The sequence below is a fragment of the Dreissena polymorpha genome, chromosome 11 (genome assembly GCF_020536995.1).
Source record: "Dreissena polymorpha isolate Duluth1 chromosome 11, UMN_Dpol_1.0, whole genome shotgun sequence".
NCBI classification, from domain to species: Eukaryota; Metazoa; Mollusca; class Bivalvia; order Myida; family Dreissenidae; genus Dreissena; species Dreissena polymorpha.
In genome coordinates this window covers 84,718,486-84,742,504 of record NC_068365.1, presented here as the reverse complement: position 1 = coordinate 84,742,504, position 24,019 = coordinate 84,718,486, and positions in this window count along the sequence as shown.

Below are 24,019 nucleotides of genomic sequence, written 5' to 3'. Positions count from 1 at the left end.
TGACTGACAGTTCAACGGCTATATGCCACCCTACCGGGGGCATAAAAAAGGTAGCCCAAGAGACAGCAATATCCTCCATGAAGATTGTTATGACCTTGAAGTGGTGACCTTTGTTTTGAGAAAGTGTAATACTAACTCATGCCTTTTGTACATTGTCCGAATCACCTAATCCTTGTTGCAAAACTTGATAAAAATCCTTCAATGGGTAAAGTAGTTATAGAATGAACATGTAAAAAATACTAAAACTTTGTATCTTAAAGTACAACCTTGACCTTCAGCCAGTGGGACACTATCATTTCTTCTGCACATTGTCTCTATGGCCTAAACATTTTAGTCCAGTTAATTGAACATCTTACCATGGGTATAGGAGAAACAGACCAGACTGTTAAAACTGTTGACTTTGCAGTATGACCTTAACCTTATACAGGCGTGACTGACATTTTTCCGCCTTCACATCATCTTAATGACCTAAACATTGTAGCCAAGTTATTAAAAATCCTTCCATGGGTAGAGGAGATATTGACCAGACATGAAAATAGAAGCTCAAACTTTTGACATTATTGTAAAACCTAAATGATTGAAGCCAATAACTAATGCCTTCTGCACATCATATAAAAGACATAAACATTTAAGCCAATAAGCTTCATGAGAATATACCAAAATTATAGGAGATACTGAGAAGAAAAGAAATGTAGGCGCACACCTTTAACCTTAAAGTACGACCCTGACATTGAGTCAGCTTCAACGACTCATGGCTTCTGCACATCATTTGAGGAAAGTTTTACACAACTATAACAGACAGACTGATAAAGTGACTTATTGCAGAGGGACGATGGGCATTCCTGTAATATAGATCCTAGTAGGGGACTAACACACCTTAGGTGTTTACTTTGAGGTAAAAGCCTTTCACTTTAGATATATTAAGATAAATAAAAGATGGTTAGAAATTATGTTAAACACCCATTACATGTACATGACAACACATTATATTTTAGCTTGATTGCTGAAAACGCCCAAGTTTAAGACATCCTAGATGTCTGTGTCATCCAAGTAGATAATAGAAAGGCTTCCAGAGTAAAGGTCGACACAAGACTGCCTTATAACTATGCCCATATGATGTATCAAGCCACTCGTTGAATTTTTTGACAAGTTATTGATTGGAAACGCTTTTCAAACTTATTGTGATAGTGAACTATGGCCTAGCAACCCCAATTTCAATAGGAATCATCTACTGTCCAAGAACCATGCACATGGGAATTACATAGAAAATATTTGAGGTGGTATGCAAACTTTAACATAGATTTATCAATAATATGCATATTCAAAGTGGAAAAGGACAATCATTCTTACAAAATGCTTGACAAATTTGTCTGCTCTTGTTTAAAGATTGGGGTCATGTTGGTAAAGAAGAATGCAAAATATGAAAACACTATGTCAAGGGACATAGAAAATATTTGAGGTGGTATGCAAACTTAACCATAGATATATCAATATGCATATTCTGAGTGAAAAAAGGATCATAATTCTTACAAAATGCTTGATACAGTTGTCTGCTCTTGTTTATAGATTGGGGTCATGTTGGAAAAGAAGTATGCACAATATGAAAGCAATATGTCAAGGGACATAGCAAATATTTGAGGTGGTATGCAAACTTGAACATAGATTTATCAATAATATGCATATTCTAAGTGAAAAAAGGGCCATAATTCATACAAAATAATTGATACACTTGTCTGCTCTTGTTAATAGATTGGGGCCATACTGGTAAAGAAGTATGCAAAACATAACAGCAATATGTCAAGGGACATAGCAAATATGTGAGGTGGTACGCAATCTTCAACATAGATTTATCAATAATATGCATATTCTAAGTAGTAAAAGGGCCAAAATTCTTATAAAATGCTTGATACAGTTGTCTGCTATTGTTTATAGATTGGGGTCATGTTTGTAAAGAAGTATGCAACATATAAAAGCTCAATGTCAATATTTGAGGTGGTATGCAAACTTTAACATAGATTTATCAATAATATGCATATTGTTAGTGGAAAAAGAGCGTTTATTCTTACAAAATGCTTGATACAGTTGTCTGCTCTTGTTTATAGATTGGGGTCATGTTGGCAATAAAGTGTGCAACATATGAAAGCAATATGTCAAGGGATATTTTTATGTGAGGTGGTACACAAACTTTACCATAGATTTATCAATAATATGCATATTCTAAGTGGAAAAAGGGTCATAATTCTTACAAAATGCTTGATACAGTTGTCTGCTCTTATTTAGATATTGGGGTCATGTTGGTAGAAAGTTTGCAAAATATGAAAGCAATATGTCAAGGGGCATAGACAATATTTGAGCTCGAACCTAAACTTTAACATAGGTTTATCAATAATATGCATATTCTAAGTGGAAAAAAGGGACATCATTCTTACAAAATGCTTGATACAGTTGTCTGCTCTTGTTTATATATTGGGGTCATGTTGGTAAAGAAGTATGCAAAATATGAAAGCAATATGTCAAGGGACAAAGAAAATATTTGAGGTGGTATGCAAACTTTAACATATTAGATTTATCAATAATATGCATATTCTAAGTGGAAAAAGGGACATAATTCTTACAAAATGCTTGATACAGTTGTCTGCTATTGTTTATAGATTGGGGTCATGTTGGTAAAGAAGTATGCAAAATATGAAAGAAATATTTCAAGGGACATATAAAATATTTGAGCTGGTTCGCAAACTTTAACATATATTTTTCAATAATATGTATATTCTAAGTGGAAAAAAGGGCGTTAATTCTTACAAAATGCTTGATACAGTTGTCTGCTCTTGTTTATATATTGGGGTCATGTTGGTTAAGAAGTATGCAACATATGAAAGCAATACGTCAAGGGACATGGACAATATTTGAGCTGGTACGCAAATTTTAACATAGATTTATCAATAATATGCATATTCTAAGTGGAAAAAGGGCCATAATTCTTACAAAATTCTTGATACAGTTGTCTGCTCTTGTTTATGGATTGGAGTCATGTTCGTAAAGAAGTATGCAAAATATGAAAGCAATATGTCAAGGGACATAGAAAATATTTGAGGTGGTACGCAAACTTTAACATAGATTTATCAATAATATGCATATACTAAGTGGAACAAGAGATGTGTTTGTCAGAAACACAATGCCCCCTAATGCGCCGCTTTGAATGTTGTTTTGACCTTTGACCTTGAAGGATGACCTTTTCCTTTCACCGCTCAAAATGTGCAGCTCCATGAGATACAGATGGATGCCAAATATCAAGTTGCTACGTTCAATATTGCAAAAGTTATGAAGAAGGTTAAAGTTTTGGTTAAAGTTTTAGAATTTATTTTTTTGACCTTTGACCTTGAAGGATGACCTTGACCTTAACCTTTCACCACTCAAAATGTGCAGCTCCATGAGATACATATGCATGCCAAATATCAAGTTGCTACGTTCAATATTGCAAAAGTTATGAAGAAGGTTAAAGATTTGGTTAAAGTTTTGGGACACACAAACACACATACAATTACAGACAGGCCAAAAACAATATACCCCCGATCTTTCGATCCGGGGGCATAAAAAGGGACATAATTCTTACAAAATGCTTGATACAGTTATCTGCTCTTGTTTATATATTGGGGTCATGTTTGTAAAGAAGAATGCAAAATATGAAAGCAATATGTCAAGGGACATAGAAAATATTTGAGGTGTTACGCACACTTTAACATAGATTTCTCAATAATATGCATATTCTAAGTGGGAAAAGGGACGTAATTCTTACAAAATGCTTGATACAGTTGTCTGTTCTTGTTTATATATTGGGGTCATGTTTGTAAAGAAGTATGCAAGATATGAAAACAACATTTCAAGGGACACAGAAAATATTTGAGGTGGTACGCAAATATCATTGATAAATCTAAGTAAAAAAAGGGCCATAATTCTAAAAAATGCTTGATACAGTTGTCTGCTCTTGTTTATATATTGGAGTCATGTTGGTAAAGAAGTATGCAAAATATCAAAGCAATATGTCAAGGGATATAGAAAATATTTTAGGTGGTACACAAACTTTAACATAGATTTATCAATAATATGCATATTCTAAGTGGAAAAAGGGACATCATTTTTACAAAATGTTTGATACAGTTGTCTGCTCTTGTTTATAGATTGTGGTCATGTTGGTAAAGAAGTATGCAAAATATGAAAGCAATATGTTAAGCGACATAGAAAATATATGAGGTGGTACGCAAACTTTAACAGTCCAACGCTCATGCTCACGCTGACGCAGGGGTGAGTAGGATAGCTCCAATATATATATTTGGTATATAATAGTCGAGCTCAAAATTGTCACAATGGCAATTTTAGTATGCATTGGACAATTGGTAGTAGTAATAATTAGTGCTGCAACAATACGCCAAAAACAGTATTGCAATATATTGTCAGTTCAAAACCCGTATGGCAATATATTGCAAAATATTGCTAACTTGTGCCAGAATTATAACTCGCCAGCTAATCACCAAAAACCAACTTAGTTTCATGAACATAACCTTTGTATTGTTTGTTTAGGTTCTAGTTATAGCCTGACAGAGAATTGCGGATGTTTAAAAGCTGGTTGTGTAACTTATCAGAATGCTGTTACGTAAATTTTTTTTTAATCATTATTACTCCTGTTTATAATAACATCAATTTACAGTTTTACAATGTATTATTAAAAAATTTTCCTATTTCCGCAAGATTCATCTTAAAGTTATCAGTATGACAAGCAAACGCAGATCTTACGAACTCCCATGTATAAACGCTACTCCGTATAATCAACTTTTTAGAATGCTATTTTTACGTAACAATTTATTTTTACTAAACACCAATTTGTTTTGTTTTTGTAACCTTGATATCATTATTTCGGATGGCTTTTCTGGACGAAATGTGGATGAAGTTTTGTAGAATGTTGTACCGGTATGATGAAAATCGTATCGCAACACAATATGTGGATTGCGTATTGCGATATATGCCGATATACCGGTATATTGTTGCAGCACTAGTAATACTATATAATGAAATGTACATTAAGTTCCACTATACACATGCACACTATTAATAAGCAGACTTTAGTGAAGTTAAAATTTCATGAAAGTAGGTTTTGTGTAGGCATAAGTTCGAATCCCACTAAAGGCATGTATGTAAAACAAAAAATAAAACATCTTTTTTAGATAAACTATGTTACCTTTTTGAAAACAAAGAATATGCATTGTCATGGGGAAATACTATTCATATACCCATTTAAACATTTGGATTTTCTGATACGATCATTTACTCAATTCACAAACATTGATTGAATGAGGAGAGGTTTTGTGGAGCCTTAAATCTTCTTGTTCCCACTGATGTCTACTGAATCTGTTCAAACCTTTTGAATCTGTATATATTATCATAGAACAATAGAACATTTATAAAGACGTATTTGTCACTGCTTAAATTGTTTTCAACAGATAGGGTCAAAGATGCTAAAGATAAATCTAAGACTAGTATGATAATAGACCAGTGTTGGTAGTGCTTATGTTATTTAATTATGGCTTTAACATTCAGTCAGTTTAAAGAGATATGATCCATTGTTTAAATATGCTTTGTAACTGAACAATCCCAAAGCCCAAATTACACCAATCATGGCAGAGATTCACATGTTATCATGTTGCAAAAATATCACTGCTCTAGTTTTAGCATTAAAAGCATGTCTTTAATATAAAGATTTTCTTTATAAATGGTTAGCGCTGGAAGGAGGACGTACTTTTAAATTTTTTATCCAATACTAAAGCACAGGGGGGTTTTTTTTGTTAAAAAATCGGGTCCGGTATTCGGCCCCATTTCCAACTCAAACAAGGGCTGTTTGTAAAACATGCATGTCGCCCATATGGGCTGTCAGTTGCAGTGGCAGCCATTGTGTGAATATGATTTTTGTCACTGTGACCTTGACCTTTGACCTAGTGACCTGAAAATCAATAGGGGTCATCTGCCAGTCATGATCAATGTTCCTATGAAGTTTCATGATCCTAGGCGCAAGCATTCTTGAGTCATCATCCGGAAACCATTTTACTGTTTCGAGTCACTGTGACCTTGACCTTTGACCTAGTGACCTGAAAATTAATAGGGGTCATCTGCCAGTCATGATCAATGTACCTATGAAGTTTCATGATCCTAGGCGTAAACACTCTTGAGTTATCATCCAGAAACCATTTTACTATTTCAAGTCACTGTGACCTTGACCTTTGACCTAGTGACCTGAAAATCAATAGGGGTCATCGGCCAGTCATTAAAAATGTACCTATGAAGTTTCATGATCCTTGTAGGCGTAAGCATTCTTGAGTTATTATCCGAAAACCATTTTACTGTTTCCAGTCACTGTGACCTTGACCTTTGACCTAGTGACCTGAAAATCAATAGGGGTCATCTGCCAGTCATGATCAATGTACCTATGAAGTTTCATGATCCTAGGCCTAAGCATTCTTGAGTTATCATCCGGAAACCATTTTACTATTTCGAGTCACTGTGACCTTGATCTTTGACCTAGTGACCTGAAAATCAATAGGGGTCATCTGCCAGTCATGATCAATGTACCTATGAAGTTTCATTATCCTAGGCCTAAGTGTTCTTGAGTTATCATCCGGAAACGATCTGGTGGACGGACCGACGGACCAACCGACCGACCGACCAACCAACATGTGCAAAACAATATACCCCCTCTTCTTCGAAGGGGGCATTAAAATATATATTTTTCCCTATAAGGGGACCTTAAAGTTCCTCATTGAAGGTTTCAAAAAAAAGGATTTTTTTAGATTAAAAAACATTCTGTTCATCTTCCATCCAGCCATATAAGCACTTAGTACCTTAATAAGGTAATATTGAAAACACTTCTATTCCTAATTTGAAGCATTTTTTTTATTTTATAGCAAAACAGCAACAACACTTATTTCCCAGTTTAAGCAATACAAAAGATATGTCATGTTCAAACTAGAAGAACTTGACACAAAATCGACTGTTTTGAGCCTTAATTTTGTCCGGCCATTACCTGGTAGATTGTAACCTTTTTCAGTGCAAATTTGTACTTGAGTGTCTACCGGTAACTTGATCATATGTCAGGGATTGAGTAGTGAACATCTATTATTTCCCTTTTTATATCACCAAGGGATAAAACTAGAACACAAGTCTAAAGTGTGAAACATGACTTCGAGTAAAATATGAAGTTTTTTAAGGAGTACAGCCCTATATGACATGATTATAAAGTATAATGTAACCTTAAAGGAAACCACATTTCCTCATTTAAAAATATGCTTAATTTTTAATGATCATAGTTTTGTTTAAGTACACATTATTTTGCAACATATTCATTCAAAAGATTTCAGAAGGTTACAAATAAATAATTCTGATTTTTATTTCAACAGTGTGTTTGTGCCCAACCAAGCATGAAACAGATGCTGTTCAGTTAAAGATAATCTCTCACAGGATGTCATTCTCAATCTGAAACAAAGGGGCAATTAGCAATATGATAACAATCAATGATCACAGGATGTGCATGCACACAATCTGATGACTTTATATGCTTCAGTAATAAACCAGACCAGATTTCTTGCTATAAAGATTAGCACAGACTACAATAATAGCTAGTATTAACACCCTAAATTTCGCGGCTTACTATGGCACGCAGTGAAGCGTGAAAAACAGTCGATAAGTGACAGTGTTGTTTACGCACGGCTGGGGTTGTTTTTAACACTTAAGAAATAACCAATTAGTGTCATTGCAAAGGTAATAATGGCAGTTTACTGGTATATAAATCGTTAAATTTCGGTACTGGTCATGAATTTCTTTGTCCCGATAAAAAGCGCGGGAAAATTGGCGTGGGTGTATTTATTTGTAAATAAAATTTTTGTAGCGAGTACAACATTGAGATAATTTCCATTAAAAGTTTCGTTGTAAATTTCAACAAGTACCGTGGTATCTCGCGAATTATTGGCATTGACATTTCCTCTTAATAAAATATAATTTTAACACGCTGTATCGTTACCGTTACGCTGTTTCAGTTCCTTCATTAGGACTATTTATAAGGGTAAATTTGAATCTATGCACAATTATATTTTATACGTTTTTGACGGCAAGAAATCTTCTTTTCAGCTGATTCGCAAGCGATCGTACATGAAAATAAAAAATATAATTTACATTTTGTTTTTTATGATAAATACAGATACGTATGTAGTTATGAAAATGTTCATTGTAGAATTGGTTTGCAATTATTACTATACAAATATGTAGCAGCGCCGTATATTAAATGAAAACATTGGGGAAATTTGACAGATTAACTGCAATACAAGTTAGAAATTTCTCGAGTTATATCGCGCACCGGATATATCGCGCTCGCGATCTTTGGATCCCACCAACCGCGATATATCGGCATTGCAGTGTAATGAACTTGGCCATTCTAAAAAAATTGTTGCCACTTTTGAAAATTTGTCGCAAGTTGCAACAATGGGGATCTGCAGCAAACCCCTGAGCATAGAAGACATCCATAAAACCATGTTACACACGCCCTATGATCATGATTTATTGAAGCATAGTTGACAGCTGCAAAACCATGTTACATAAGCCCCAGGGTCATGATTTACTGAAACACAGTAGACAGCTGCTAAACCATGTTACATACGCGTCATGGTCACGATTTTTTTAATAAATAGTAGACAGCCGCTAAACCATGTTACATAGGCCACAGGGTCATGATTTATTGAAACATAGAAGACAGATGCTAAACTATTATACATACCCCCAGGGTAATGATTTATTGAAACATAGTACACAGACACTAAACCATGTTACATAATCTCTAGGGTCATGATTTATTGAACATAGTAGACAGCCAATAAACCATGTTACATAAGCCACAGTCATGATTAATTGAAACATAGTAGACAGCCACTTAACCATGTTACACACACCCCAGGCTCATGATTTATTGATAAATAGTAGACAGCCGAAAAACCATGTAACAATACATTTAAATCAAGTGTGAAGTAAATATTCTAACTGCACCAATAGTTTTGGAATACCAACCTAATTAAAGGCACCTCTCACTATGCAATAGTTTCCAGTGAAATTTACATAATTGTTTTGCATAACAACTGATATATGCCTTTCAGTAATAATCTTACTTTAAATGCACCACCCCACGGATTGGCAAAAGGACATTTGTTTATTTCAATAGCTCCCAAAAGAAAAAGTACATTAAAATTGAAAAGGATCAAACACCAGGGGTTTTTATCTGATTTTGGGGAAAGGGCTTGGCCTTTTTTGAGGGGAAAAAAATCGCAAAAAATGCCGGATTTTGGGGGGAAAAATCACGCGAAACGCCGGATTTTGGGGAAAATAAGGAAAGTCTTAAATAATCAATTCAACATATTTTGCTGTTTTTAAAACAAAATCAAGGCAACAGATAATTTAATTATGCAATATGTTATATTTTCTACACTGCATCAGGTTAACTTATGTATTTAAAATTTAAAAAAAAAAAACAACTTTTTTTTTTTTTTTTTTTAGGGGAAAAAAATGATGTCTGGGGGAAAATTTACCTGCTGAGGGGAAAAAAAAATCTGAGGGGAAAGGGCCGATTTTCGGCGGGTCCCAAAGAAGGAAAAAAAGCCCTGAACACGTTTGTATAAAGCTCTATTAACATTGTTTCGATGCTCAAGTTTGGAAATTAGATATATCACTTACTTCATATAAAACTACGCAGCAGATGTTTACGTTAATAGTAGAGCATTGAGCACATTGAGCAATGGTGATATTTATATTTCAGGCTATAAAGCTAAGACAAAATCTGGAATTAAACAAGGAACAGGGTGTTTCCCTAAAGGAATAAGGTTTTAAGGCACACACTACTCATTAGCTATTGTACATTTGCAAATTTGTATTAAATTTCCACACCAATGTTCACATTTTTATACGTAACAACATGATCTTAAACTCATTAAGTTATTAGCCACATTATTCTTTTTAGTCATAGTCTACAGGACCACATGTTTATACACTGTTACAATATAACGCGGATGACGGCGTCCAAGTCACAAGACAGAGCTTTAAACATATTCTCATTGTAAGTTCTGAGCATTCATAAATTAAGTAAACGTTGTGTGTAGTTCATATAAACGGACTCCCAGAGCCTTTGAAAAACATTTTTGTGACAGCTCAGCAACCCTTTTGGATTATACATTTGAGAGTTGAATATTAGGAACTAGGTTGTGTTGTCATTTGCCAATACAGTGAACCCGCATTTATCCGGAAACGTCCGTTCCGGCAGAATTTTCCGGATTAATGAATCTTCCGGATAATCGAGAGTTAAATACTTACCTTATGACATACACATTATGTTTATGTACATTTACATACTTATTTTGCATCAAGAACTTGTTATTTCTTGTTAAGCAGACATTTATTTAGTTTATTTATTTAAAAAAATCAATGTTGCTAAACAATATAAATACAAAAACGCATAACCGAATTTAAGTACATGTACACACCATGAAGACTGCGTGTATCTCGTGTGATACTGCTGCAGTGAAAAGATGTTGCCATGGGTGGCATGCGATCTGTAAGCTGGTAACGTCACAGAGTTACAAATCAAGGGTGTTGACAACAAATGAAAATAAAATATCAAACTGTGATACTGTTTTAAGATCTTTATTTATAACCCGTCTCAGATTGTTGAAATGATTAAAATAGCGACATATTAAAAATCGTAGCGAAAAGTTTTTAACGGGTTGTTTAAATAATCCTGGGACAACTTTTCAAGCATATCAATTCCATTAGCATGTCATTTTAAGTGTTTAACAGTTTTGTAATGATAATCAGCGTATTAATTGGTCGCATGGTCAGCTCATTAAAGACATTACAGAAAATCAAAATCAAACCAAGTGTGTCATTTAAGATGCCTTGTGTAATGCCGACATCAATTTAAGTTTTAGTAAAGTCGGAGTCGAATCATGTTTAGTTACTACTATAAGCTATCACTCCTAAACACATTAATATTTCATGCCTCGGTGATCGTGCTTTTGTTTAAATGACAGGTTGGCCATTAAGCCTAAAACAACAATACTTCACATCTCGGTGAATGCGCTTTTGTTTATTCAGCTGAGATCGTTTAAGCCCCCATGTTTGGAAGCATCTGGATTAACGAGACATAATTACAGCTAAATACACAGATTGGTGTCGCAAAATATATGTGTCCGGATCCGGAACGCGATATTGCAGACTTAACGAGGGAAAATACTGCATAATATATCTGTTGCCCTTGACTATCGTCTGGATCGCGAGTTGTCCGGACTATCGAATTCCGGATAAACGTGGGTTCACTGTACATGCAAATAAATCCTACCGTAGCGATAACTGTATACATAACGCTTTTCTTATGTGCATAAATATATCCGATTATCCTTATTAATAACAACTTAAAAATAAATAAATTATTCTGATCATTAATGACGCTAAAGGTGTTAAAGAATTTCATCAACAAAAACCAGTGTTGTTTTTTTTTCGTTCAAATTTGGGTCTGGTAGGGGGACCCATTCCCAATGGAAGCAAGAGCTGTCTCCATCATATAAGGATGACATATGCCCCCGATAAACGCTTAAAAGTTATAAGCATTTTTCGAAACCTAAACGCAGATTTCGAAACCTAAACGCGGACCCTAAGTTCAAGGTCAAGGTCAAAGGGGTAAAAAAATGTGTGTGTAAAGCCGCATGGAAAGGCCTTGACCATATATACATGCATACCAAATATGAAGGTTACATCTGAAGCCACATAGCATTTATGAGCATTTTTCGAAACCTTAACGCAAAGTGTGACGGACAGACAGACGGACAGACAGACAGATGAACAATGCGATCAGTACATGCCCTCCTTCGGGGGCATAAAAAGTATATATTTTTCCCATTTTTATGGGACCTAAAAAATCCAAATCGAAGGTTTCAAAAAAAAATTTGTTGTTTAATTAGTCTTAACATGTCATTAATCTCCAAATCCAGCTATAAAAGTTGAACTTTAATAAATATAATATTGAAAACATTTTTATTATCATTTATGAAGTATTTGTAAGTGTAAAATAAACAATATTAATTTCCCAATTTTAGTACACAAACGCGATATTTCCCAATCCAAAGGGACCCGGCTCCATTCCCAAAATTGTGAAAAAAACACTACAAACATACACCATTTTTAAGAGTAAAATAAACAGTGCATTTAAATATGGGACAGCCGTTTGAGAGGGCACTGTTCAGATTTTATTGTAACAACCAATGGACGAGGGAGTTTAAAGGGATCTTTTCACGGTTTGGTAAATTGACGAAATTGAAAAAAGTTGTTTCAGATTCGCAAATTTTCGTTTTAGTTATAATATTTGTGAAGAAACAGTATTACTGAACATTTACCATAGTCCAATATAGCCATTATATGTATCTTTTGACGATTTGAAAACCTAAAAATCATAAAGCGTTGCAACTCCAAACGATTGAATAATTTGGAGAGTTCTGTTGTTGTCATTAAAATTATCGAAACCACGAAGATTGCTTATATACCGTAGGTTTCCACTTATAGCGCGCTCCCGTGTATAGCGCGCAGGCTGTTTTTTAAATGCAAAAATGGAGAAAAAAAATATTTAAAGACAATTAAACCACCAAATCGGACCGAAAATGGCCGCCATTTTACTATTGCACAATCCAATAATCTGGGGCATTGGAAAGCTTAATTAAGCATTCAAAAAAGGAAGCGTCATTATGACTAGGAGCATGGGTTGCATAGCACTATACTTTTCTTACAATTTTGTAAGTTTCTAGCAAAAGATTGTCCACGTGCATTTCGTGAAAAACGTGAGAAAATAAGAATTAGTGTACATCGTGTGATTTTTCCTCGGGAAAAGCATGGGCATTACCGGTAAATTTGAATGTAGCATGGGAGACAGAGATACAGTTGTTGAGGTACACCATTGTTGAACGTTCAATATTATACACACAAAATGCAATTGCATATCTTCACGTTCTCAAGTGTCAATTAGTGTCTCAAATGTCAATTAGCGTCTTAACAAGTCGTGGCACATATTACTCAATAACATCTGCCAATTACGAAGTGCAAAATGACCCCCTTTCACACCTACCGTTACCCGCAAAAAAGACCTCGTTCACACCTACCCTTGCCTGCTCTCCGGACTGTCGACAACAATCCCTATCGGAATTCATCAATAAAGAAGTGTAAAAACACAAACAAAGAAATGTCCGCAAGTTTATTCAAACAAATTTATTTTCGACCAAAACTTCTTCTACCGCATTCATATCTACCAGTAGCGACTTCTTGTTGTTTCGACAATGGCCCCTCAGTCTGTACGATTATACTTTAATTTACTTAAATTAAACTGCGCGTGTTTTTCACATTTTCCTTTGATTCAAATACGCCGCTGTTAGTTAGCATAGTTTGTAAGTAAAACGATCAAATTAAATTATTATCACCTTTTCATTTCAATCGAAAATCTGCAGAAAGTTGTAACATCGACGACATAGAACTAATTATTTAATTATCACAGTTTATCGATAGTCAGCTTGGATGTAATTAATTTATTGTCACGCTTATTTTCATTTTTAATCTTATAATACGACATTTGTGACCGGCCGCTATTTTGTTTGCAGACAACATTAACTGTGTATTCATAGCTCCACCCATTTTTACGTTTCATTCAACAACGTCATTTCATGTGTAAGCGAGCTCAGTTTTGATTGGCTAGCTACCATGTGCACTTCAATAACAATAAGGTCAAGCGATGTCTCGATACAGGTGCAGACCGGTTTTCGTTCACTGTTCAAATTGCAAATACTTTCATTGAAACAAAAAGAAAAATATAGAAAACCAGTTTCGAGTTAAAATGGCGGCTGTTTTCAATGAAATTTTACGAGATTTTAGCATTTTCGCAAATCGGATTTTTCGTGAGCCAAATTCTCAATATTTTCGCAAATGGCTAAAGTGGCGAACGACAGCGTGAGCCCTGATAATAGCGTGGTAAAAAAACATGGCGGCCATTTTTATTATTTACAATTACACAACATATTTTTTACCAATTTAGCAGCCAGGATAGCGTTGTATCAATGTATAGCGCGCACCAGCTTTTTAATTTGAATTTTGGAGGTAAAACACTGCGCGCTATACGTGGAAACCTACAGTAAGGTATAAAATACTTATTCTCTGTATACTCGCGGAATAGCCGAGAGAGCTAATGCGTTTTTACTTCAGACTAACTCCAGGACTCCGGGGGTCACTGGTTCGAGCCCTGGTACCGGCTTCTTTTTTTCCATGTTTTAATTTTATTCTTGACTTTTTACTGGAGCTTTTAAGATCCAATGTTTACATCCATCAATATAAAGCATTTAATGACAAACTTCAAAATATGCCAAAATCTGTGAAAAGGCCCCTTTAATTGAAATAGAATGCAATAAAATTCAAAGCAATTGTTTTAGTGCGTCATACTCAGTCATGCAAAAAACACGCTTCCCAGGGTTTTTCTTAAAATCGCGCGAAAATGAAAGTGGCTTGCTGTCAACAATTACACTACGTTTGGATGGAACTAATCGTCTAGATTGCTAATTTAGTTTCTCTTTGTATGTAACAGTTTCAATTTCATTTTAGCAGACAATATTAAAATTCATATTGTCTACAAATAACAATGAAATGAAACATGTATGTCAAAATTGTCAAAGCTGTCAATGATTAAAAAGATCAATAGATCATACATGAAACACATGCTATTTTCACACCTGTATTGCAACAAACAATTATTGAAGGTATCTAAAAAAAATTTTTTTTTAATAAAACACATTTAGTTAAATTATGTAGTTTCCCTTATAATGCAGCTCTAATCTATGTCTTGAACCTGAGTAAATATAATATTGACAACTTGACAACATTTAGTTATCAATTTTAAAGTAATATGAAGACTTCACGATGCGAATTTTCAAAATTTCAGGGTTTTTCGCGCACAATTTTCCCAATTGGAATGGTACGGGTACTTTTCCCAATTCAATTGGGCAAAATAAATCGCTGAAGAAATACCAACTTTTAATATTTACATCACTCTTAGCACAGCATTGATAAATAACTAATGACCAGTAAAATTTAAGCATGAAAGTGTTACAAAATAATTAAGATTGTTCACTGTATAATCATGCTTATCAACAAAAATATAATGAAACAAATTTCCACCTTTCCCTTATTATCAGAAAAGCTTGCTGAAAGAACTTGCCACCTTTCCCTTTCATGTATTATCATGAAAGCCTGCTGGAAGAACTGCCACCTTTCCCTTATTATCAGAAAAGCCTGCTGAAAGAACTTGCCTTTCATGTATTATTATAAAAGCCTGCAGAAAGAACTTGCTACCTTTCCCTTTTCATATAAGCACGCTTGAATAACTTGTCACCTTTCCCTTATTATCATAAAAGCCTGCTGAAAGAACTTGCCACCTTTCCCTTATTATCATATAAGCGCGCTTGAATAACTTGCCACCTTTCCCTTATTATCATAAAAGCCCGCTGGAACTTGCAACCTTTCTCCCAAAGGTTAAAAACAACACTTATTTCAATACCCGAGGTATTTTACGCAAACATGTCTAGTCAGTAATACAATACCAAGAGTTTCTTTAGCGTGATTTTGATTTGCTTAAACATTATAATTTATATGAATATAAATAGCAGTAAACATGTATTTATACCAATTGTTTATAATGTGCATGTTTTAATTTATATAATAGTTTTGCTTAAATTTCTTCTTACAATCAAGATGGTGACAATCTTTGATTAATATCCTTTCATATGCATGTTAAAGGTGCCTTTTCACAGATTTTGGCATGTATTGAAGTTTGTCATTAAACAGGTTTTTTTTGGGGTTGTAGGGGAAGGGGCCTTTAGCCCTTAGGTTGGGGAAATTTCACGCGCGATTTTCCACTTTTGGGGAAAAATCACGCGCGTTTTTTCCTTAATAGGGGAAAAAATTTAAGGGTCTTACTTTTACTGTTAATTGGGTTAAAAAAACAAAAAATACTGTTATTTTCTTCATACATCAATATTTGTGGTTAATTTACATGTTACAATTTCACAGAGGCATTTCCCTGTTTTTCAGTCCTTTAAACATCTCCACTAACGCATCCATGTCCAGGGACTAACTGTGGCCGGCTGTGCCAGACTGAGTTGACCTTGACAGGGACTGGCTGTGACAGTTTCAGACCGTTCAGGAACAGACTGCTGCAGTGGACTTACTTTTGTGAAGAAAGCTGAAATAACCACATTATTCGCAATTTTTTGGGGCTTTTTACGGTCATTTCGCCAGTTATGCAACATTTTGCCTTGTTTGGTGACATTTAACGTAAAGCGAGTTGACAGTTATCGTAAATCGGCCAAGGGAGGTAATCATTTTTGTAAAATTTATACAGTACATAACGGCGTGTACGGGTTGGGAACCATAATTGGACGGGTACCAAACGGTGTTTTGTGTGATTTCGAGCGAATTTGTTGTAAAATTCAATCGTTTTGAACTGTTTTATGGAGGGGAAAAGCTTCCGCTTGGGGAATCTTTCGGTCCGGAAAGGGGAAAAAAGTAGCCTAGAATGCTTGGGGAAGACGCCGATATTCGGCGTCTGTTATATAAGGTAAAAAACCCCTGTTAAATGCTATATATTTATAAATGTAAACATTGAATCTAAAAACTTCCAGTAAAAACAAGAATACAATTAAACACAATAAAAAAAGTAACACACAACTTGGCTCGAACCACTGACTCCTGGGGTCCCGGAATAAAAGTCTACCACTTTAGACCACTCGGCAATCTGTGCTAATACAATGAGGGATGTATTTTATACTTAATACAAACAATCCTTGTAGAATCACAAAATAAAACGACAACAACAGATTATTCAATCGTTTTGCGTAGCAACGCTTTATAATTTTCAGGTTTTTAAATCGTCAAACGATGCATATAATGGATATTTTAGATTATGGTAAATGTTCAGTAGTGCTGTTTCCTCACAAATGTTATAACTAAATTTAAATGAACATTTGCGAATGATCAGAAACAACCTTTTTAATTTTGTCAATTTACCAAAACGTGAAAAGGCCCCGTTATACTTGCAATAATCTATATAATGACAAGTACACAGTTTTAACTAGACTTTTTCAATGTTATGAATTTAATACTGTAAATGATGTTTTTCTTTTATTAAATAAACTACAGGGAAATCACTAACAAATGTAAATATATACACTTAAGTGTTCTTGTTATTTTATTGATGTATTAATATGAGTTTAATTTATATTTACCTAATATTCGTATGTTCCTTTCAATATCTTGCAACACTTTTTTTTCCTTTTTTGAGACGCGCCGAATATTGGCCCTTTTTGCATGACCTATTTTTCCCCTATATAAGTTTATCTGATTCAGTGTAGAAAAAATAAAAATATTGCATAATTAAATTATCAGGCGCCTTGAATTTCTTTTAAAACAGTAAAATATGTTATATTAATTAATTAAAACTTTCCGTATTTTGCCCCAAAATGCGGCATTTCGCGTGATTTTTCCTTAAAAAAAGGCCAGGTCCTTCCCCCCAAATCAGATAAAAAAACTATTGCAATATCAAATTCCAGTCCCATGTTTTTTAACTGAACTGTATATTGTGACGAGCACAATAAAGTAGAATAAGCATATAATAAATCTGATTATATAAAGATATATGCTAACATATAAATCAATTCATGTTTGTCATTTCAAATTATAATCGTTTAAACTGTTTTTACTTTATACAAGACTTAACACCAATTTACTAACACTCATTTCCGTGACATACAAAAGTAACATTCAATGTGTAAATTTCAAATAAATATGTGATGTTTGTAAATAAAATGTATTCACCATTATTAATTGAAATACGCTAGTTCTGGCTACCATAACTTAAAATGTTGCTTTTTATGATTTTTGACTGGCGCGACTTTATAGTTATGGACCAACCCCATTAGGAAAGTCAACCAGAAATTCCCAAAAAGTTGACAGTTAACAAAGACCGGTCCAAAACAGCTTTTAAATGCATTTATTGGCCCAAATCAACCACTTGATCGGAAAGATTGACATTTTTCACGTTTAACTAATATATTATTTCACAAAATACTATCTTAAACATTTAAAATTTATCTATTCTGCTTTTACATATCGAGAAAAACAGCGATGTGACAGACTTACTTGAAATGCGAATCTGATTTTACATATCGAGAAAAACAGCGATGTGACAGACTTACTTGAAATGCGAATCTCCCGAGATTTCACGGTCATATGACGTTATTTCTATTTTTAGTAACATACCATGTGCTCAAGTGTTTTCAAATTCAGAATGACATTTCCCGGTATTTTAGATTATTCTGGCTTGTTTTGTAAACAAATTGTAGTGTAAATACAAACTCAAAGTAAATATTATTTAAAACTACCTGATTCACACTGAAATCAGTCTTATAATCCACCAGACTTAAGTTGTTTATCACAAATAATAGATTTCAGAAAACAAAAGTAATGTTTACAATTTCAGCAAAAAAATGTCAAGGTCGATCCGAAAGTATCCAAATGAAAACTTGTCACGTGACAAAGCGACAATGGCGTCAAAATTGTGAATTTCAGACTGATGAGAGTTATTTTCATATACTGTAAGATGCATTTGAAACATTTGAACCTTAAAATAATCCCCAATGCAGTAATTTATATTCATTCACCAACATATGTAGAAATGTATCCAAGAAAATGAGCTTTCTTTGATTTATAGCATGACATAAATATGTTATGACTCTGGTTGACTTTCAATACGGGGTTGGCTTCAGCGCCTGTCAATACTATAAAAACTGTACGCTGAAGTTTCTTTAGCTAGAAATACGCATGACATTTATCCTGAATAACTATATTATGTCCATAATTAAATTTGATTGTTTTTGTCATTTTCATGATAATGATATACACAACAGATGAGCAAACCAACGTACAATAATTAGTATGTTGTTTTTCAGCGACAACTTGACATGTTCAGTTTGACAAACTATGAAATTATCGCCGTATAACCATCTTATTGAGTTTAGTGTATAAGCATGGCATTTTGGTAGTTGCAATATAATTCAACTCTAAGCTTTATAGCACAATGGGCTGCTTAGAGTTGCAATGCGCTCTCTCTTGTCCATGGGTGCAAAATGTTATCAACAACGCAAGGGTTAAGGAACACTGAAACTGCAAGAAATTATTAAAGTTTACCTTTCTTAACCCATAAACTTATCCAAATGGTACCATTAAAGGTGCCTTTTCACAGATTTTGGCATTGTTTAACTTATTCATTAAATGCTTTATATCGATAAATGTAAACATGGGATCGTAAAAGCTCCAGTAAAAAATCAAGAATAAAATTAAAAAAAGGAAAAGAACATTGCCCGGACCAGGTTTCGAACCAGTGACCCCTGGAGTCCTGCCAGAGTCCTGTAGTAAAAACGCTTTAGCCAACTGAGCTATTCCGCCGAGTACACTTCCTTGACGTATTTTATACCTTATATAAGCAATCTTCGTAGTTTCACAAAATTTAACGACAAAAACAGAACTCTCCAAATTATTCAATCGTTTCGCGTTGCAACGCTTTATAATTTTTAGGTTTTAAAATCGTCAAAAGATGCATATAATGGCTATATTAGACCATGGTAAATGTTCAGTATTACTGTTTCCTCACAAATATCATAACTAAAACGAAAATTTGCGAATCTGAAACAACTTTTTTCAATTTTGTCAATTTACCAAAGCGTGAAAAGATCCCTTTAAAGCAAGAAATAATTGATTTTATAGACTAAGGTTTTGTTTTGTACGCTGTATCCGCCATATTGGAAAATTGACCCAATATTGGTTAGGTCGCAGTAAAACATTATTTTGCACGTCGGGTTATGTGCTCCAGCCTATAAAGTCGATAACGATGTGGTATTCAATACAGAATACACTGTTTCAAATTTAAACATAAACATGTCAGCGAGAAAAGTGTGTTGAAACATCGTCGTGTTTTTATAGGGTGCATGCAAAGTTTACATACGTAAGGTTGCCATTCAGGTAAATTTAACATGTTTATGAAGTTTATTCATTATTTTCCTCAATTTGTCTCCAACGTCGTCTGTATAGTGAAGCGCACGGATTCGCTGCGCTGAACAGCACCCATGTTTATGAAGGGGTGCATATGGACTGCCAGAGCCGCCATAGCAAAAATTATCAAAGGCACTGGGAGTCCATTTATATGGACTAGGAATTTTGGGGGTGCCGGTCAACTCGTACCTAAGTCAACTCGCACGGTAGTCAACTCGCACGTTTTTTGGTCAACTCGCACGGCATTTCTGGTCAACTCCAGGGTTTTTTTTTACTAAGAAAGTGACGCCGATATTAGGCGTCTTCCCCGACCAGAATTTTTCCCCTAAAACTACCATTTCCCCTCCAAAAATATAATTTTTCACCAAAATATAATATTTTACCCTCAAAGAAATGTTTTTTTCTTTTGGGAAGTCGACACTTATCTAATTTGTACCATGTACAACGATCTCGCTCTCTCTCTCTCTCCCGACGAACACTCAAATCTGGGAATCCCAGCGATTCTATATATAGCTCTTAAATTACGTCATGGAAACCGGACAACTAATTGTATTAATCCAGGGCCCTCAATTTATCAAATCTGCCGCCGAATTTCGGCGGCAGTCCCCCACCTGAAAAGTATACTTTTTTCCCCTTTTGGGGGGAAAAATTCCCCCTTAAAAAAAAAAAAAAAAAAAATTTTTTTTTTTTATAGAAAGATGTGTCTCATGATTATTATACAGTGATTAATCTAGGTCCGCGTCCTGCGTCTCTGACGCATCAAAATCGGAAAAAACGCACCGTAGCGAAGTATGAGCGTCCTCGAGGACGCATACAAATCCGTGTTTGTATTTCTCACGAATGCATATATTTTACGACGCCGTATGTATCACGCTGTTAAAATTCTACAAGACACATTTTCATTGGCTTACAGAGCCGCATATGCTAAAAATAACCAATCAGTGTATTCGTTCTAAATTTGCTTCGTCGAGATTAATTTTAAAGAGCCCGGATGATAATATTCGTTCGGCTGCATTAAGAAAAAATGCCACCAAAGAAAGTGTTAAAGCTTGACACAAAGCAGCAAACTCTTGTTAATTTTTGGCGGCCCGATACTGGCGGACATGATGACTCGCTCGATTTATCCGCGAGTGTTAACGAAGAGAAGGAACAACCAAGCGCAAGCGTCCGAGATGTAAGCCAGCCAAAGAAACGTGAGTTTTTGACCAAATGGCTTTCAATGTACTCTTGGCTTAGATTTGTTGAAAGAACAGACACGCATGACAACTTTATGTATTGTTCTATTTGCGACGAGAACAACGCTAAAAATAGCATGGTTCAACAAATGCACAATAGAAACTACCAGAATACAACTTTGGTACGACATGCAGGTCACCCAGACCATGTAAATGCTGTACGTGTTGTACCCCAAATGAAACAAAGCCTGGCTGTAGCTTTGCAAAAGGGCTCATCTGATAAAGATAAAGCTATTGAAGTCATGTTCAAGACACTTGAATGGATGATCAAGGAGGATTTGCCTTTGTCAAAATTCCAATCTCTTGTTCAGTTGCTTCATGATTTCAATGTAAAGGACTTAGAAATTTTAACCAAAAATAAAATTAACTACCAGTCACCAGAATCAGTCTATGATTTTCTAGATTGCTTGGCAGAAGATGCTTGGAATAAAGTTACAGATACATTGAAGAAATCGGAATTTGTAACAGTGTTGACTGATGAAAGTTCTCATTTATTATTATTGTTTTTCATTTCTAGTCAGCGAAATCTAGTAAGGGAAATTCTAGTCTTGTCAGTTGATTAAAAGTTTTAAAAAAAATGTGTTTGTGCTATTTTCTTCAGCCCCCAGGGAAAACACGCAAGGACTCATGAATAAAGTTTGGGACTCATTGAATTTCTATGGGACTCATTGTTTTCAAATATGTGAGTCCTGGGACTCATTGAAGCAAACTTCTAGATTAATCACTGATTATATCTCAATTCTATTTCAATTTAATCTTTTCAAACATACTAAATTATGAACAAGGGACAAAATTGTCACAAAACCAGGTTTTCATTGTGAAAAAAAATCTGATAAAGGGAGAAAACTCAAACTGAACTTTTGAAATGAACAAACAAAATTAACCCCCTTTGTAAGTTTTTTTTTTTTAAATCTATTTTTAGTCGTGGCAACCTTGACATTGGAGATATTGACGTGATTCTTTCGTGCGACACACCGTCCCATGATGGTGAACAAATGTGCCAAATGATTTTAAAATCTCACAATGAATGACATAGTTATGGCCAGGACAAGCTCATTTATGGCCATTTTTGACCTTTGAACTCAAAGTGTGACCTTGACCTTGGAGATATCGACGTAATTATTTCACGCGACACACCGTCCAATGATGGTGAACAAATGTGCCAAATTATTTTAAAATCTGACAATGAACGACATAGTTATGGCCCGGACAAGCTTGTTCCGCCCGCCAGCCAGCCAGCCAGCCCGCCCGCATTCGCCAATCTAATAACCAGTTTTTTCCTTCGGAAAACCTGGTTAAAAATGCAATGAATATAGTGCAAACATGTACGATTGAAATAATGAGAGAGTATGTAAAAAAAATCCCCCAAAATGGGAAACGCCGCGAAAATTCCCCCTCCTAAGGGCTGCGGACCCCTTCCCCCAAAGTAGTGTGAGGGCCCTGTAATCATGTGACTATTTTACTGGATTCCGGTCTTGCGCGAGAAGGGTGTTTCGTCAATTAATTACCGGAAACCAGTCGAATTTTTATGCAGGTTATGTGAAAGCCAAGATATAAACATTAAAACAGAAACAAGAAATATCTTTAAAAAGATATTTACCTTATCGCGATGACGTCACAAAAAGGGCAGTCCCTTAGCGACGGTGAAAACAATGCCCTAGATACGGTCGATTTACTACGCTGATTGAGCATCTCTGCTGATATTTTGTCAATTGCATTCCTATTGGGAAGTCGATAGGTAAATAAATGTCCTGTAATTGGTGTTTAAATGTCTTTTGACTATTATGAAGGGTTAGATTGCATTTCGAAAGCCCGATATGATCAGAAAATAAAACTAATTGGACTTAATGAATGTCCGTACAAATTGCAAGCTGGATGTTGGAAAAATTACTCGACCAAGTGGCCGATGATCGAGTACGGCGACATTCATGATTAACATTCTCACTGAGACACCATGCAGGTAAATTCGTTTATTCTGTAATAATGGGAGTATCCTTGTAGATGTTGATGTAATGAGTATTGTCGTTGTTTTCAGGGTTCATTCATCTTCGAACATTATAATTATATTTCTACTATGTCAATTTATCATGCTAATGTGAAGCTGTAAAATACGTAGGGTCATCTGGTACATGACTTACTGAAAGCCTTAGTTGTGTTCATTGTAATGAGTACGAGTGACAAATATTAAAATTAACACACATATATCTGTATAAATATTTGTTTTTCAAACATTATTTACCCCCGTTGCTGTCAAACGTAATTTCTTTTTTATGATGTTGATCGTTTATTGTCGTAACATTAAATCTTCATACGGAATGACGTCTTTTTAATTAACTGATACACGCTAAATACGTCACGTTTTTTTTTAACTTAAATTTTATAATTATTAAATACTTTAATAAATTAATCGGGCTAGTATCTTTACTGTGTAAATTTCTGATAATCTAAATTGGACATGACTTTATATTTGACCATATGTCACATATCTAATTTAAGCAACTGTTAAGTACATCGGCGTTAATTATTCATCCAAATGACTGCTTAATACTACCAGAAAGAGGAGACATGGTGACATCTATCGT